We start from the raw sequence: 15,520 nt of genomic DNA on the forward strand, positions 1-15,520 counted from the left end.
CTAGACAAAATCCCTCCCACCGCCGTTTAAAAACATGTTCCCACAGTAGCAGAGAACTGTTCATGCCCTCGATGCATTGAGTGCGCCTGAAGAAACTTAAGAGCGCTTCCTCCGCGTTGCTTCTTCCAGCAAAATCTTAATTTGAACAAGGATTTTCATATCACAGTGGATCAGCACAGAAGCGATAATGGGCTTTGGGAAGGCAAGGGTTGTTCTTACCCTTGCTCTATTTATGGACATTTGGGAGGGGAGCACGCGGATTTTCATTAGTTGTAAATACGTTGAAGACAGAAAGGCACCCCCCCCACTTCAGACAGTTATATCAGATTCGATATGTGTGACACATCCGTTTAATTCTTCATTTCATATTTCATTTTCATGAAATGGAAAGAATTGTGAAGAGATTTATGAAATCAAATGTTTGAAATCTGAAATCTACATCCTTAAAATATCAAAGTATTTACTGTATAATCTACTAGTTATACATCCTTATTATTTATTTCTCTGTTACTTAACATAGATAAGAGGACAGGACCTCTTGTTGGCAGTCTCTTAGTATCCTACTTTAAGTTCCTATTAGTAATTGAAAGTAACGAAATAGGCTGCCTCTGTGCATTGCAATTTGTTTTTATTCCCTTTAACTCTCTTTTCAAAACGTGTTCAGAGTGATGGAGCTTCAGCAGTCTTTTCGTGAGGAATCTGGAAATATATAACCTGAGTTTATGCTTCAGACAACTTCCTTGCTTGACTTTGAATTAACTGGTGAGCACATGCTTACCAACAAGGTGCTTTGAGGAAAGAAATCAAAATTGATTACTTTCATGATACTCTTCTCCATTTTTGAAAAAACAAAATACAGTTTACAAAAATAATTTTATACTAAAATGTATGTTTTCATGTTAACTTGATAAAAGTTTCTAAAATGCATCACATTGATAGAAATAAAACAGTACAAAAGTTCACAATTTAGTCATTTGCATTTCATGTTGATTTCAAATCTTTGACAGAACTTGAAAGCAGTAAGTTCTAGAGGGCAAAAGAGTGAGCTAGTGCCTTTTACAAGGTATCCGTCTTTGTTTCCTTTGCTCTGTCTTGTTTTAGAGAGGTTGAGAGAGACAGAGAGACGAAAAAGAGAGGGCATTTTCTTGAGGGTAAGAAGGATAGGAGTATTCCAATAAGCATTCCAGTGTGAGTTTTAGAATCAAGTTGTCAAACCAGAATTTCTTCACCTACCATGTTTCCCCGAAAACGAGACCTGACTGGAAAATAAGCCCTAGCATGATTTTTCAGGATGACATCCCCTGAACATAAGCCCTAATGTGTCTTTTGGAGCAAAAATTAATATAAGACTCGGTCTTATTTTGGGGGAAACACGGTATTATGATAAGAAGGTTTATACTTATGAAAATTCTGAAGAAAAGGACACCTTAACTCAAATAGGGTCGATAATCTTAACAAGTATTTTATTTTACATCCAATAATGCAGTGCTCCTTGAGCCCACAATGCCTGCATGTGAGACAGGGGCATACGTGTCATGCTTGATCCTCACATAAAATTTTAGGGGACCTTCCTTTTCAAGTCTCTACCTCCAAAGAAAGACACGCGTTTTGTGGATTTCTAAACTCAGCCAGGGTTGTTGTGAAAATACTTATGTACACGAACAATAACAGTTAACATTTTATTGAGTGCTTACCATGTGCTAAACACGCCACATGCATCTTATTATTTGATTTTCATAATCACCCTGTGAAGTAGGCACTGTAGTGATTTCCATTTTGCAGGTGAGGTTCACCAAGGTTAAGTATCTTGCCCAAGGTCACACAGCTGGTAAGTAGCATGGCCAGGACTTAAACCTAACAGTTCTTTCCCAGAGCCCCAGGTTGTATTCCGCACCAGGCTTTGCACATGTGTCTCTCTGTCCCTTTTATTATCAGTCTTCCTCCTTGCGTGTGACAGATTCAACAGCTTGAATCATTAGAAAAATAAGAGCACAGACACACACACACACACACACACACACACACACACAAAGCAAATCGAAAAGATCTGAAATAAAAACAATATTATTATATTTTTAAAAACTCCTTCAGTCTCGTGATCAATAAGAATGAGAGTGGAATGAACCCTTTAGTTAAATTTGTTTTCCTTTGTTTAACAACTGGAAGGCAAACACCGAAGTGCCTTGCTAGTTCTGCTCTCGTCATCATCCTGTGACTTTGGGTCACACAGAAGAACAAAGGAGAATGAGACTAGCTTCCCCACCTTGCCACTAGAAATAGTAACAGTAGTAGCAGCATTTCAATAGACCAAAGCCACTTCTTGGAAAAATTTTAAACCATCCGTCCCTCCAAAAGAGTAAATTGATGTCCAAAAAGGAAGAAAATAAGACAATTAGAAAATAATTACAGGCATGCCATTTTCAATAAAATAAATTTCTTATTTTAATTAAAGATTTTGCCTCTCCTTAAGTCATCAGTCACTTCATGTAAACTATAAACAGGAATAATTCCATGATAATGAATTATTCCTTTTTGGAGTTTAGCTGAATATTGTAAAGTAGAGCTACTGCACTTACTTTAGACTTAAAAATAGAGAAAAAGCACCTAACAGTAGATATGATGAGGTATTGTGTGACACAGGAAGTAATTATTTGACAAAACTGGCAGTTTTAGCTGACTTTAGAAAGTTTGTCTGTCTCTGTGGTCAGGCACTCCTTGCTAAGCAAGCGGATGAGCTTCAAAGCATTGGTTTGGACCACTGGAAACAGATAATCAACAGATGATGGAGAGAAAGGTGCCCCCCTTGTTTTGGGGGGGAGGGTTTCTTCCAGATCTCCTTGTCAAAGGATGATTGATATGTGTGGAGCAGCCCTTCAACCTCCCGTCACTGCCTGAGGCACTTCCTATAATCAAAGCTCACGCCCACCCAGACCTAATTAGACATTAGATTAGTGTCAACTGATTGATTTAAAGCAGTTGTCCCTCTATCCTCACTGCTCCCTTCTCCCACCACAGTCAGGATGGGACTGGTCTCCAAAATGGCTCTCTCAAAAGGCACATGTTTTAATGGGAGCTCCAGGAAGAAAACCTAGAGATTATGCAATGTGGCTAGAACACAACCGGAGTAAAATGTCTAGAAAGAAAACGAGAAAGAGGAGAGAGAGAAAGAGGAACAGTGAGAAAAAGAGAATGAATCATGTTTCCTAGAGCAATGAAACCCCTCGGTCCAATTTGTTGAGTTAAGTTAGAGAGAGTGTTTGTGATGTTTGAAAGAAAATTATTTGCAATTTAACCTAGGAGAGTTCTGAGTACATTTGGCTACAATTTAGATACCATTTTTCAAAGTCTTTTCCCTTCATTTTTTCCCCCCTTTATAAATATATGAGCCGGGAACATTCAAAGTTGTCTTAATGGATTAAGCAGAGACAAGGCTGCAAGGAGCAAATTAAAAATGAAATAGTTACAGCTGTTGGAACTGGCACTGAGCAAAGAAAGGTAAAAAAGATTTCTCTCACAGGATAAGGGAGAATTCAGAAAACACGAAGCCCTTGCAGAGTTCAGACGTGCATGCCTACAAAATAGTATGAGTGACCCCACCTACCCCCCCCCAACTTTTTAGGAACTGCACAGTTCAACTGCCGCTTATCTTATAGAGAATCCCCAATAGTTGTATTTCAACTAAAACGTGAGCCCATTCCCAGAAGAGACCACCGGAGTAGGGCCAGCCAGGGGCCAATTCTAGAGTTTTCATTTGCAGATGAAAGGCCTTTTCCACTTGTCACGTCCTGCTACTGCTGTTCTCTGGGGTCAGGGCTGATCCAACGCAAACACACCTCTGAAATTATTTCTGTGAATATGGGATCCCGAAAAGTGCTGTAATGGCAGCAGAAACATAAGATAGTACTAGCTAAGGGAATTCCAATGGCCTTCATATAAGGACAGTTCCTTGTCTCATGGATTGGAGAGGGCTGGAGCAAAAGGAGAACGGACAGCTTATGATTTGGGAAGAGGCAGGTAGAGGTCAGAAGAAAAGCAACAGCCAATCAGTTCATGTGACATTACAGTTAGTCATTACACCTGATGTTTTTATAAATCTTTACAGCTTTTAAGGCTACGTGTGTTATCTCACTCATTTCCTGCAAAATCCTGGAAGATAGATTAGGTATGTGTCATTATTAATTTACCAATTGGATATTGCACCCATTCCAGATGAAACAATTGGGCAGTAATTTTCCCCCCAAGATAATGGGAAAAGTCAGTGAACCAATGCCAGATCTGAAGAGTTTTGGTTTCTGCTTACTAGCCTTCCCAGTCCACCACACTGCCTTCCAGACGTCTGTCTTCGTGGCATTTCACATGTACAGATAGTTATTTTGTCGATTATTTTTTAAATTTAGATACCCAGTCCATCTGCAAGCATCCTAAGATTGAAAGAGCTATCTATCCCTCTTAGCTCAAGAAATGAGCCAGATCAGAAGCCAGCAGCCTAGGAGGTCACCAGGGGAGCATCCGCAGAATCCAGGAGTTGCTGAACACTGGATTAACCACCAGAGTCATGAGTCCAACTCTTCTTCTGTGCGATAACTGCAGACCTGAGCCAGCTGCCAACTGACTCCCGCCAAAGCAGGAAAGATAACAGGGGAGTGGGCATTGAAAACTTAACTCTGCACTCTAAAATATGTCGTGAACACTGATGGACGTTTCTGGAGTCCAAAATGCAATCAGTCACCAGAACAGAATGGAACTATTGTTTTATTTTTCTCGGGTATGGGTCTTAGCATCCTAATGACAGCTTTCAAGGGCTACTTATGTTGAAATATGAAGCCACAAAGGCCAAGAGTAGGTAAAGTCTGGACAATTCCATCCACGTCACTCTTTTCCCCTGGCTTCCCTGTCTCCCTATAGAGACAGGAATTCAGACAACAGAACTGGAGAGCCAAAAGGGGCAGGAGAGTCTTCCAAATGCCAATTCGGCAAATTTTAACGTTTTCAGCTATAAACCTTTCAATACCTCAAAATAAATCCTTCAGTTTTATATGAGATTTCGATTTCTGCAGCTGTAGATTTATGCGGTGTGCTGAAGCCAGGCCAAGAGAAGTGAACATAAACGATGTGACAGATAGCGTAAGGATGTTATTCAGCTTCTCGCTACAGCCTTGCTCACTCAGGAACTTTCCAAATGTCATGTGTAGCCCCTCTCATTAACTAGCTGCTAAAGTGGCTGATCTTCTGCGATGGATGTGTGTCCCCAACCCCGGGCCCTCAGCTTGAGAGATGCAGGAAGCCATACACTTCCTCGCCCCTGGCCTGGATCCGAGACTCGGATGGGCAAATCACCCAGCTATCACCTTTACAGACTAATCTGTTCATGGCGGGTCGGCCCCCTTGGTGTGCTGAGCCATGTGCCTTGGGTGCTAGTGGGAAATGGAGCACTGAAATATGACATGCTTCAGAAGCCAGCTGTATTCACTAGGAAATCATTTCAGATCTGTCAAAAGCATAAACAGTCAGTAGGTTTTGACAAGACCACGAAAGGGAAAAGAATAGACCTATCGCTGCTGAGCCTTCATTGATATGCTTAAGAATACATTAACTCATATTTTCTGAAGCTCATTAGGAATCAGGCTCTGTGCTCGTTTTCTTAACAAGAGTTCATCCTCATAATGACGAACCAAAATAGATAGAATCAACTTCATTCTACAGAGGAAGAAACTAAGGACAGGAGAGATTAAAAGCTATTTAATTACCTGGAAAGCATCCAGGTATTCACTCAAGGATCCCAGTCTTCTTTATCCTCAACATTATTGATGAGCCTGAAGTGAAATGGTAATTCCCTCAAAAAAAAAAGAAAAAAAATAGCAACCTGGAAGAAAGAGAAGACTGTTCTCTAGCTGACATTACTGGGAGAATCCAAAGTTGCTTCTCTTCATGAAACACATGGAGGCTTTATTATCGTAACTTCAGCCATACACGAGAAGATTGGACATTCGTTAACAATGGCTGAGACCATGATTTTTTTTATGTAATTTTAATTTTATCAAACTTATACATGTGTAAGTTCCTCTTCTCGCCAAGATGAAACAAATTTTACAAATTGGGATGAAAATACATAAACAATGTCCCTGAAGACATTGGACAGCAGTCAACAAAGGCCGGTGAACCCCAAGAGAAGGAAAACAACAAGGGGAGCCCCACAGTGTACCCAGCTTACTTCCTGGGGAGAATTGGGGGAATCAGGAGGAGCTCTGCCAACTTACGCTGAAGAGACAAACAGTTGTTTGAGAAGGTCAAGGCGACTCGAGCTTCTAGGGCAGAGCCCTCGGGAAGGTAGAGATGTCCAGAGCGGAGCTCCAGAGACCAGAAGTCTTTAGCTGATCGGTGCATAACTTTTGAGAAAACCACCTGAGGCTGAGGGATAAAGCACCTATGAGGGTTAGAGGTAACCATCTCTAGAGCTCACCAAGGGCCAGGAGTAGGTCCTGTTCCCACCAGCCGGAAGGAAAACCTCAGAGTTCACCGGTGATCGGGTAGAGTAAGAAGGGTAAGGTCAACCTCAGCTAAGTGCTGCTCAGGTCTTGCTGATAAAGCGTGATCTCAGAGGGTCAAACGGTTTCAAATAACTATATTCCGGAACATTTTCTCGTATCAGCTCCTGGATGATTTTATCTCCTCAGCATATTGTAGAATCCTCCAGCAGCTTTCTGAGAATAAATCCACTGCCAGGATATACCTGCAGAGAACTGGTCACCCTAACAGAGGTCCAGAAATGTCCCTAGACCCATGTTTTCCTTATACAGCAAAACCATTACTGTCTGCTCCCAATTCCATTTGGTATTCTCCAGAAAGGACACCCCTACCTCCTGTTAGGATAGGGGTAGGAATACAGTGATTGAAGGGTGGGAGCCACCTGTAGTGTTTTACATCTCATCCTTCACTCCTGCCTCCCTAACGCCTTCCTTGGTGCAGGAACCTGAAATTTACTACGCTTGATTAGCACACAATCAGCTTATTTTTAATTCATATCTTTACCTACAGGCACACAGTTTTCAGCTACCTATCATGTGTTGAGTTATCTACCAAACTAGTCCATTTCTCATTATCCAACTTTCAAACAAATTTCTAGTCCCTTGTGTTCTTCTTTCCTATCTTTTTTTTTTTTAACCTCAGACTTTTTGAAATTATTTCACTGCTACGAGAGTAGGGTTTTAAAAGGAAAGCATGTAGGTTGTACTACACATAGTCAATTACATGTTCAAAAAATATTTAGCCAGAAAGTCAAGAGAATTCTTCCTACACAGCAAACAAGCAATCCACTGGTCTGAAATCTGGTGGCCTGGACTCACATCCCGGCTCGTCTGTCCATTCTGTCATTCTACTGATGAGAAAGCTGAGACTTAATGATTCAATAAGCTGTTCAGGTAATAAAATCATACATCTCAGGATTGTTATGAGTATTAAGTAAGATAAATCGCTTAGCATAGTTATAGTCATAATTGAGTTTAAAAAAGTGTTTTTCATGATTAAACATCTGGTCCTTATTGATTCTCCAATTTCTGAACACAGTATAGGTACGTCAGTAGGAAAGTAGAAAAGGTAGAAACGTGTGAAGGAATAGGATGCATTATGCTCAACCAGGGAATAATGGCATTCCAGTGGGAGCAATAATAATGAAATCAACTCAGTTGTAAGGCTTATATTTGTTTTATTTGGGGATTTCTTTTTCCCTTTGTAAGTAGCTATGAAACCAAAATACGATGGGAGAACAATGACGTAGAGTAGGCTGAATAATCCCTTATAAAGGGAGAAAAATCAAGTATAAAACTTTCAGTCATTCCTTGGCCACATATCTTTAGAGTGTACTAAATGCTGCATTCAGTTACACTTTCAGAAATCCCTTAATCTGTTACTGTTTTATTTTGTTTCCAAGGAACATCTAAACGTTTCTGCCTCCAGTCATGAAGGAAGGTAACCACGACCAGACTAGCCCTTCTACAATAAACAGCTAAAAAAACTGGACAAAATGTAGGAAACCACAGTTTTCAGACACGGGTCGAGGAGTGGTACAGGGCTGTGGTCCCAACAAGAAGGGAGACAAGTAAGGTGAAGCGTGTAACCACCCTGGGTCTCTGCCAGGGAGGGGACAACAAGCTGAACGTGGGGGGTCCTTAGCTAAAACTACACGGATCACAGTTTGGAGAGGGTGAGGTGACTGGAATTTGTGTGGCTGAGTACCAGAAAGGAGGGATCTACACAGAAAGAGTCCAGGAAATCTGCAGAGGGGTCCACTTGTATCTTTGGCTCTGTGTGGTTAGGGGGAGACAAGGAACAGTGATCAGAGATAGAACATCTTAAGGGAAGCTCCCTGGAAGAAAATTTCATTACATATATCTGACAAAAAGGTTGTATCCAAAATATATAAAGAACACTTACAACTCAATAATAAGACACACATGGTCATTGAAAATGGGCAAATTGCTTTAGGCGCCACTTCACAAAAGAAGGTGTATGAAAGGCCCATGAGCGCCTGTAAGAGTGTTTGTTAGACACCATGGAAATGCAAATTAAAACCAAAAAGGAATACTTTATAGTTACTACCGTATACCTACTAGAATGGCTAAAATTAAAAAGATTGACAATAGCAAGTGTTGCAAAGATTGGAAGCAACTAGAATTCTCATACATCGCTGGTGAGAGTGTACAGTACTTTGCAAAAAAGACTGAGAGTTTCTTGTAAATTTGAACATATACCTACTCTGTCATCTGAGAATCCACTCCTAGATATTTTTCCAAGAGAAGTGAAAATGTTAGTCCACAAAAAGATTAATGTGTGAATGTTCATGGCAGCTTCTTTGTAATAGTCCCAAAATGGAAACAACACAAATGTCCATCAATAAGTAAATAGATAAACAAACTAATATATCCATGCAATGAAATGAACTCAGCAATTTAAAATAAACAAACTACTGTCACATATGACAACAGATAGATCTTAAAATCTTTACACTAAGTGAAAGAAAGAAGACACAAAATAGTACATGCTATGTGAGTCTATTTCAGTGAAATTCTAGAATATACAAAACTCGTCTATAATATAGAAATCAGGTCAACAATTGCTTAGAGCAGGATTGCCTGGGATGAGGTATAAAGAAACTTTCTGGGAGTAGATAAAAGTGCCCCATATATATTTCAGTCATGTTTACAAGAATATAGAAATTTATCAAAACTCATCAAATTGTATATCCATCATTAGTGTTAACTTTGGGTAGTACTGATCTGCTCTGCTTAACTCAAACTACTTTTTAAATGTTTAATTGCAAACTTTCCCACATCCTGATCCATTTCAAAACTAACATTTTTAAAAAGAGATTTAAAAACTTTAGTGGAAAAAAAATAGGTGTACTTTATTGTATTGATACATAACTCAACAAAGGTTATTTTAAATGTTGACAGCAATACTCCAACGAAGAATGATTTGAATTTTAAGGGAGAACAGAGAAGCTTTGGTGTGTGGTTAGAGAATACTCACCTAGCAGAGGAAGGAGACTCCTGAGCCACTGTGGTGGGAACCCCCAAGTCAGGTAGGGGACATTCCCAAGTTGACTTCTCAATCTAAGAGATGAGTAAAGAGTGAGGATCAGGCAACCAGTTCAAGATCAGATGTGTCAAAACTAGGCTCAGAAATGAAGCACGTGCATCAAAAAGGAGTTAAGGTGAGAAAACCAGGAAATCTGTCCGATAAAGGGCAAAGACTAGACATACCATTGGTTCTTAGTAGAAGAAGAGATGGTATCGTGGGTTGTTAGCACAAACATGGTAGTTGTAGAGATTGTAACCACCAGCAGAGCATGCCAAGGGACTCTGTTTATCTGTGTCTGCTTTTCTAACAGACATGACTGCAAATTACTCCTGTTTGCTCAGGCCATTTATTTCTGCTCCAAGTTGAGTCTTTCTCTGATTGCAAATCTAGAAGACACCCCAGAATATTTCTCTCTGCCACACCATCGTTTTAGAGATCAGAAATCATTGTCCTTCGGAACCTACAGAAACTTTGACTTTGAAGGACTTGAGACATGTTATGCTAAATGACGTGCCATTACTGAGAGTAGTATGGGAAGCTACAGCAGGAGTGCTAATCAGTCTAGACATTTTCTTTAGCTGTGAATTCCATTCAGAGGAAAGATGTTTCTTTTAAAGGCCATGGATCATTCACATTTCAATACCCGAAGCTTACATCTGGCAACTTAAAGAAATTTTTCAGAGGAAAGGCACACAATCTAAGTGACTATCTTAATTACCTCCATCAGCCCAATTAATGTGTGGTATGTTTCAAGCTGAAACAACAGCCCAGGAATGAGTCTTGCTGTCCCAACCCAGCCAGAGGATCCTGCGAAGCAGTCTCCTTCAGTCATCTCAGGGAAGAAATACAATAGGATGGAGTCGAGCCCGCAGGGTCTTGGCAGACAAAAGCAGTGGAAGGGAAGCTCTGCCAGAGCGCCTATCAGTGTGGAAAATCACATCACAACCAGCTAAGGTGAAGAATCCTTGAGAATGGAAGGAGAAGACTGTAAGATGTCTGATAAAAGCAAAATTTAGAGAACGTCCTGAGGATGAATTTCACTGGCTGAATCAATAGATTTCTAAAATGCAGAAACTCCTCCGAGTTCTTTACTGACCTCTTGATTGTATGTGGCTCCTTTTCCCTCCATAAGTGCCACCACCCGAGGGCCTTCAGCTCCTGGGAGGGTCCCCTGATGAGCAGGAAGCATCCACCCAACTGCCTGAGTGTCCCTTTCTGCCATGCTTCCCCCATCAGATTAGATCTCTTGCACATGGCCATAACTTTAAACCAGGCCTGAGCTTGCTTTATCTGATGCTGTAGTGTGAATTGTTTCTACTATATAACAAATCAATGCTGTGTCACAAATCAATGTCTGAGCAGAACAGATGGGAGCCCAACGGCATGTTTAACGAGGATGCCGAGAAGAATAACCACAGCCCTGACACCTATAAACGCCCCAGAAGTCCACTTCTGACGTCTGAAATTTCATTATTGCAAGTTATTTCATGGAGTGAAGGCAGCAAAATCCACTGACATATAAAGAGCATGTAGACAGAGAATGAAGTCGTTATTAGTCATCAACCACTTACTGTGAATTTTCCTATGTTTCCAAGGGAACAAAGGTCCTAAAGATTTATATATAAGAAGGTAAAATATAAATCCCATGCGACAACCAAAAGGAAGAAAACCAAGTGGGAATAAAGAAATTGGGGCAGGTCGGGGCACTGAGGATCCTGGGAGGAGCAGCACATCAGGGAAACTAAAAGGGGAAATGAGCAATTGCCCCAGACATAGTTTACCTATTTCACAATTATGTAAATTCAGTACTTCTGGAGGAACAACAGCCAGAGACTACCCTCCCCCAGAGTACGGTCAGGAAATGACTGAATAAGTCAATGAAAAGTCACTGCAGTCCCACTGGGGATGGTCAAATACAGTAGCGTTAGGCCACTGCATCTGTCGGATGCTGGGTGACCAGCAGCTTAAGCGTTAGAGAAAGAGTTTCTGTGCTAGAACTGGGTTGGGCCAGGCGGTCTCTCTGCTTCCATTTAGGAGCCTATGATAAAGAACGTATGACTGACATAGAAGACCCAAACGATGTGGCATTTCAAATCAAATAAGACAGCTAACTCCATCTGACTTGGGATGCCCACCAAATGCCAAATGCCATGCTAGTTCCTGCTCTCAATAAATTCAGTCTGGTGGTCCACAAGTAAACCAATAAAAACAGCATGGGAGAAGTGTTTGGCAGAGGAATGCTCAGAATGCAAGACAAACCAGAAGAGAGTCTCAAACCCACCCTGATGGAAGGCTCCCATGCAGGTGACTTCCAGCGAAGGCTTGAAAAATGAGGGATTAGGCAGAAGTAGAGGGGGTGAGTTCTATGCAGAGGGAGCAGTAAGTAGTACAAAGGATTCACAGGCATGGGGGCACATCAGGATGCCCAGAGTATGGGAGGGGGGGAGAGGTGAAGGGGTGAGAGGGCAGAGGCCAGGCTACAAAAGGTCTTTCCTAGGTGCCCTTCTAACTAATCCATGTTAGCATGTATCCATGTTTGTATTCACGCACACACACCCCGCCACCTTCTTCCAGAAAAGACTTAAAGTGACTTCTGCTAAAGAGTTTGGATTGTATTATGAATGCAGTTGAGTATAATTGAAGGATTTTAAGCAGGGAATGACATGCTCAGGCATGCGTTTAAGAAAGATTATTCAGGCAATGCAGAAAGTAAATTCTATGGGGTACAGGGAAAGGGACAAGACTTCAGGCAGTTCAGGCAGAATAGAGGCAATTACAATAATCTAAGGGAAAGATGACGCAGGCCTGAACTAATGCAGTGACACTGGGAATGGAGAGGAGTGGATAGATTTGAGAGACATTTAAGATTGGGCAGAATAATTTCTAAGTTAGTGAGCCTAATGATACTTAACGCTATGGGAATAAACAGAGTACAAAAAAAATTACTCAGGAAATGTGTCTTGATCAGGAATTTGAATAAGGGACACAAGTGATTTAGACAATCTGCCTGATATTAGAGAGCATTTATAGTGTAGAAATACACAGTTTCAAGCACTGTGAGTTTACTTTGAATTTCCATTTGAATCAACAACCTGGTATCTTTTAAGCATAGCCTTATTTCTTGCAAGGTATAAAGAAACTCCTGGGATTTTCCAATGGTCATAACTGCCCTTGAAACTGCCTAGTGTGTTTTTCAAGGGAGTATTGTTGTTAGCAACACCTCAAGAACTGATAACCCATCTCCCTGTCATGTGGACTTTGCAGCATGCAGAAATCGAGGGAGGTGATCATTCTCCAGAAGGGAAAACTTCTTCCCAGTTAAAAGCAAAAACTTCACACACAAAAACGAATAGTCCAATAACTTAAATTAGACATTATGAGTGAAAATGTCTAACACAAAACCTGGAAGATAATTAGTTCTCAATAAGCATTCTTTGGATCTGAAACCACTTTAAAAAAGAATTTAAAAAATTATCATTGAAAGAATTGACTTTAATACATATTTAAAATTTGAGAAACCTCCTAAAGTTTACTATAATGGCATTTGACAGACAGAGAAATAATTTGGGGTGAAAAAGGAATGAAAATGTGTTTTGTGAATGGAGAGTGAATTTAAAACAGACACTAATAAAGGTTTGCCTTTATAGAAAAGTATTAATAATACTTTCCTTCCAGGAATTTCAATAGGGGCATAGAATCACTCCCAAATGAAAATTTAAGGTATAAAAACACATACAGCTGAGCAAGACCCTGATTCCTTTAAAACGTGAAGATTAGGTCATTTGTTAATGTGTTCAAATTCATAGATTTTTTTTAAAAAAAAAAGAAAAGGAAAGAAAAAAAATGTAATCTTGAATGATACCTAAACGACATTTGATAAAAGTCAGCATTATATATTTCTTTCTCTCTCTCTCTCTCTCTCTCTCTCTCTCTCTCTCTCTCTCTCTCTCTCTCTCTCTCTCTCTTTTTCTTTTGTAATTTAAAAGTGGATGGTTACTTAACCTGAAGAATATCTATCCCAAACCAGTAACTAATATCATCCAGATTGGCTAGAAGAATGTCTATGGAAGTTGGGGACAAGAAAAGTGTGCCACTGTTATTTAACATCCTCTTGAAAGTTCTAGGCAAACAAAATAAAAAGTACAAATATTTAAAAGGAAGATTAAAAAGTATGATTATTTGTGGATGACATGATTACCTATTTACTTGCAGGTGGTTGGACTATTAAGAAAAGCAAATTGTTAAAATAATGTCTGACTTTTTGACTGGCTTGGCTCTGCTAACGGGCCATATATATAATTTTTTTCTGGGTAGTGATTTTTTTACGTACATCAATCAGGTAGCCACTATTTATTGCTTGGAGCAATAAATTATTTGTGGATAACATGATTATCACAATTAAGAAATTAAAACAATAGAAGATTTTGGAAAAATAAAGTATTAAGTATACAGAATTAGTAAGCATTCTCTATACATTGACAATAACAATTGAGAGAGAAAATTAGTATCACTGGCAATCTGTATTTTATTGACCTAGTTTTCTCACTTCTGACTCAATATACCACTGTACCAAAGCTATGTTCTGTAGACTTTAGATGGCTTTTGTTTATTTAATGTAGTCATTAATTTATATGACAAGTATTGCTGAGTATGACTGCTGTTTAGCTACTTTGATCAGCAGGGAGGAAACCATGGCAAGTCCCTGCCATCATGGCAGAAGACAGGGTGCGATGGCCACGTGTGAGAGAGGGTATAAACTGACCTGGTATGTTAGGGTCCACTGATGTGATCCAGAATGTGTACGGATCATTGAAGTCCATAAGGGAGCAGGACTATTCTCTATAAAAGGAAAAGGGTTAGAGTTCAGAAGGTGAGAAGGAAAGTGGCCTAACAGAGACCTTTTCCTAACGGCTAGATCCACAGAGCAGAGTAGGTTCCTATAGCAATTAGGATTGTATTATGAGGACATTGAAAAGCAACCCAAAGTTTTTAAGTAGAAGAGAGAGAGAGAGATTTGGGAGTTAGAACCTGAGAGGCTGGACTGCCGCTTTGGGTGGTTGTTAGTGGTGCCATTGTCTGAGATAACGGGGGAGGGGGGGGGTCTGTAGGAGGAGCTGGCTCCCGGGGAAAGATCAGTACAGCACAGAAATAGAGAGAACGCATCCTTGGCTCTGACTGCCTAAGTTCAAACCCATCTGGATCCCTTTAGATGAATATTTCAACTTTCATGACTGTTGTATTCCTAATTTATAAAATAGAGATGATATAGTAACAGGCCCACCTAGTGAGAATTCTGTGAAATGATTCTTGTTTGCTAATGTGACCACCACTTAGTAGGTGTTTTTTAGCATTGTGATCAGTTGTGTTTAGACACATTGATACCAGTGTTTCTGAAAACATCCAGGAGGGGACGTTTGAAAAACATTTGACTACAAAGGTCTGGACCTCTGGAAAGAGACAAGGACCAGAAGAACATTTGAGAATCAACGTATACATGATATTCAAAGTGTTTTAAACAGTGGGGAAAACATGGATTACTGAATATGTGATTGTGGTAACGGGCTGGTCATTAGGAACAAAAAATAAAGTAGATCCTCCTCACAATCCGAATAGGTAAATATGGAAGGATTAAATGCTTAAACCCTAAAACAGGAAGTGTTAAAATGTTACCTTAAGGTAATTCTTTGTAAACTAGAAACAAAAAGCAAAAGCTATCAAAGAAAATATAGATGTATTTGAATGCACTAAAATTTTTAAAAATCTAAAGTTAGAAAGCAAAGTTTTAAAACACGGACACACTGGGAAAACATAACATGTAACATGAAAAGAAATACTAAAGAGCACCTCCAATGAAACAAGAAAAACAAGCTGATTGAAAAGTAGATAAAGTGTATGATAGGGTAATTAACAAAAAAAGAAATATGAATTAAACATTATGTGTCAT

This window comes from Rhinolophus hipposideros, assembly GCF_964194185.1.
Source record: "Rhinolophus hipposideros genome assembly, chromosome: 20".
Taxonomy (NCBI): Eukaryota; Metazoa; Chordata; class Mammalia; order Chiroptera; family Rhinolophidae; genus Rhinolophus; species Rhinolophus hipposideros.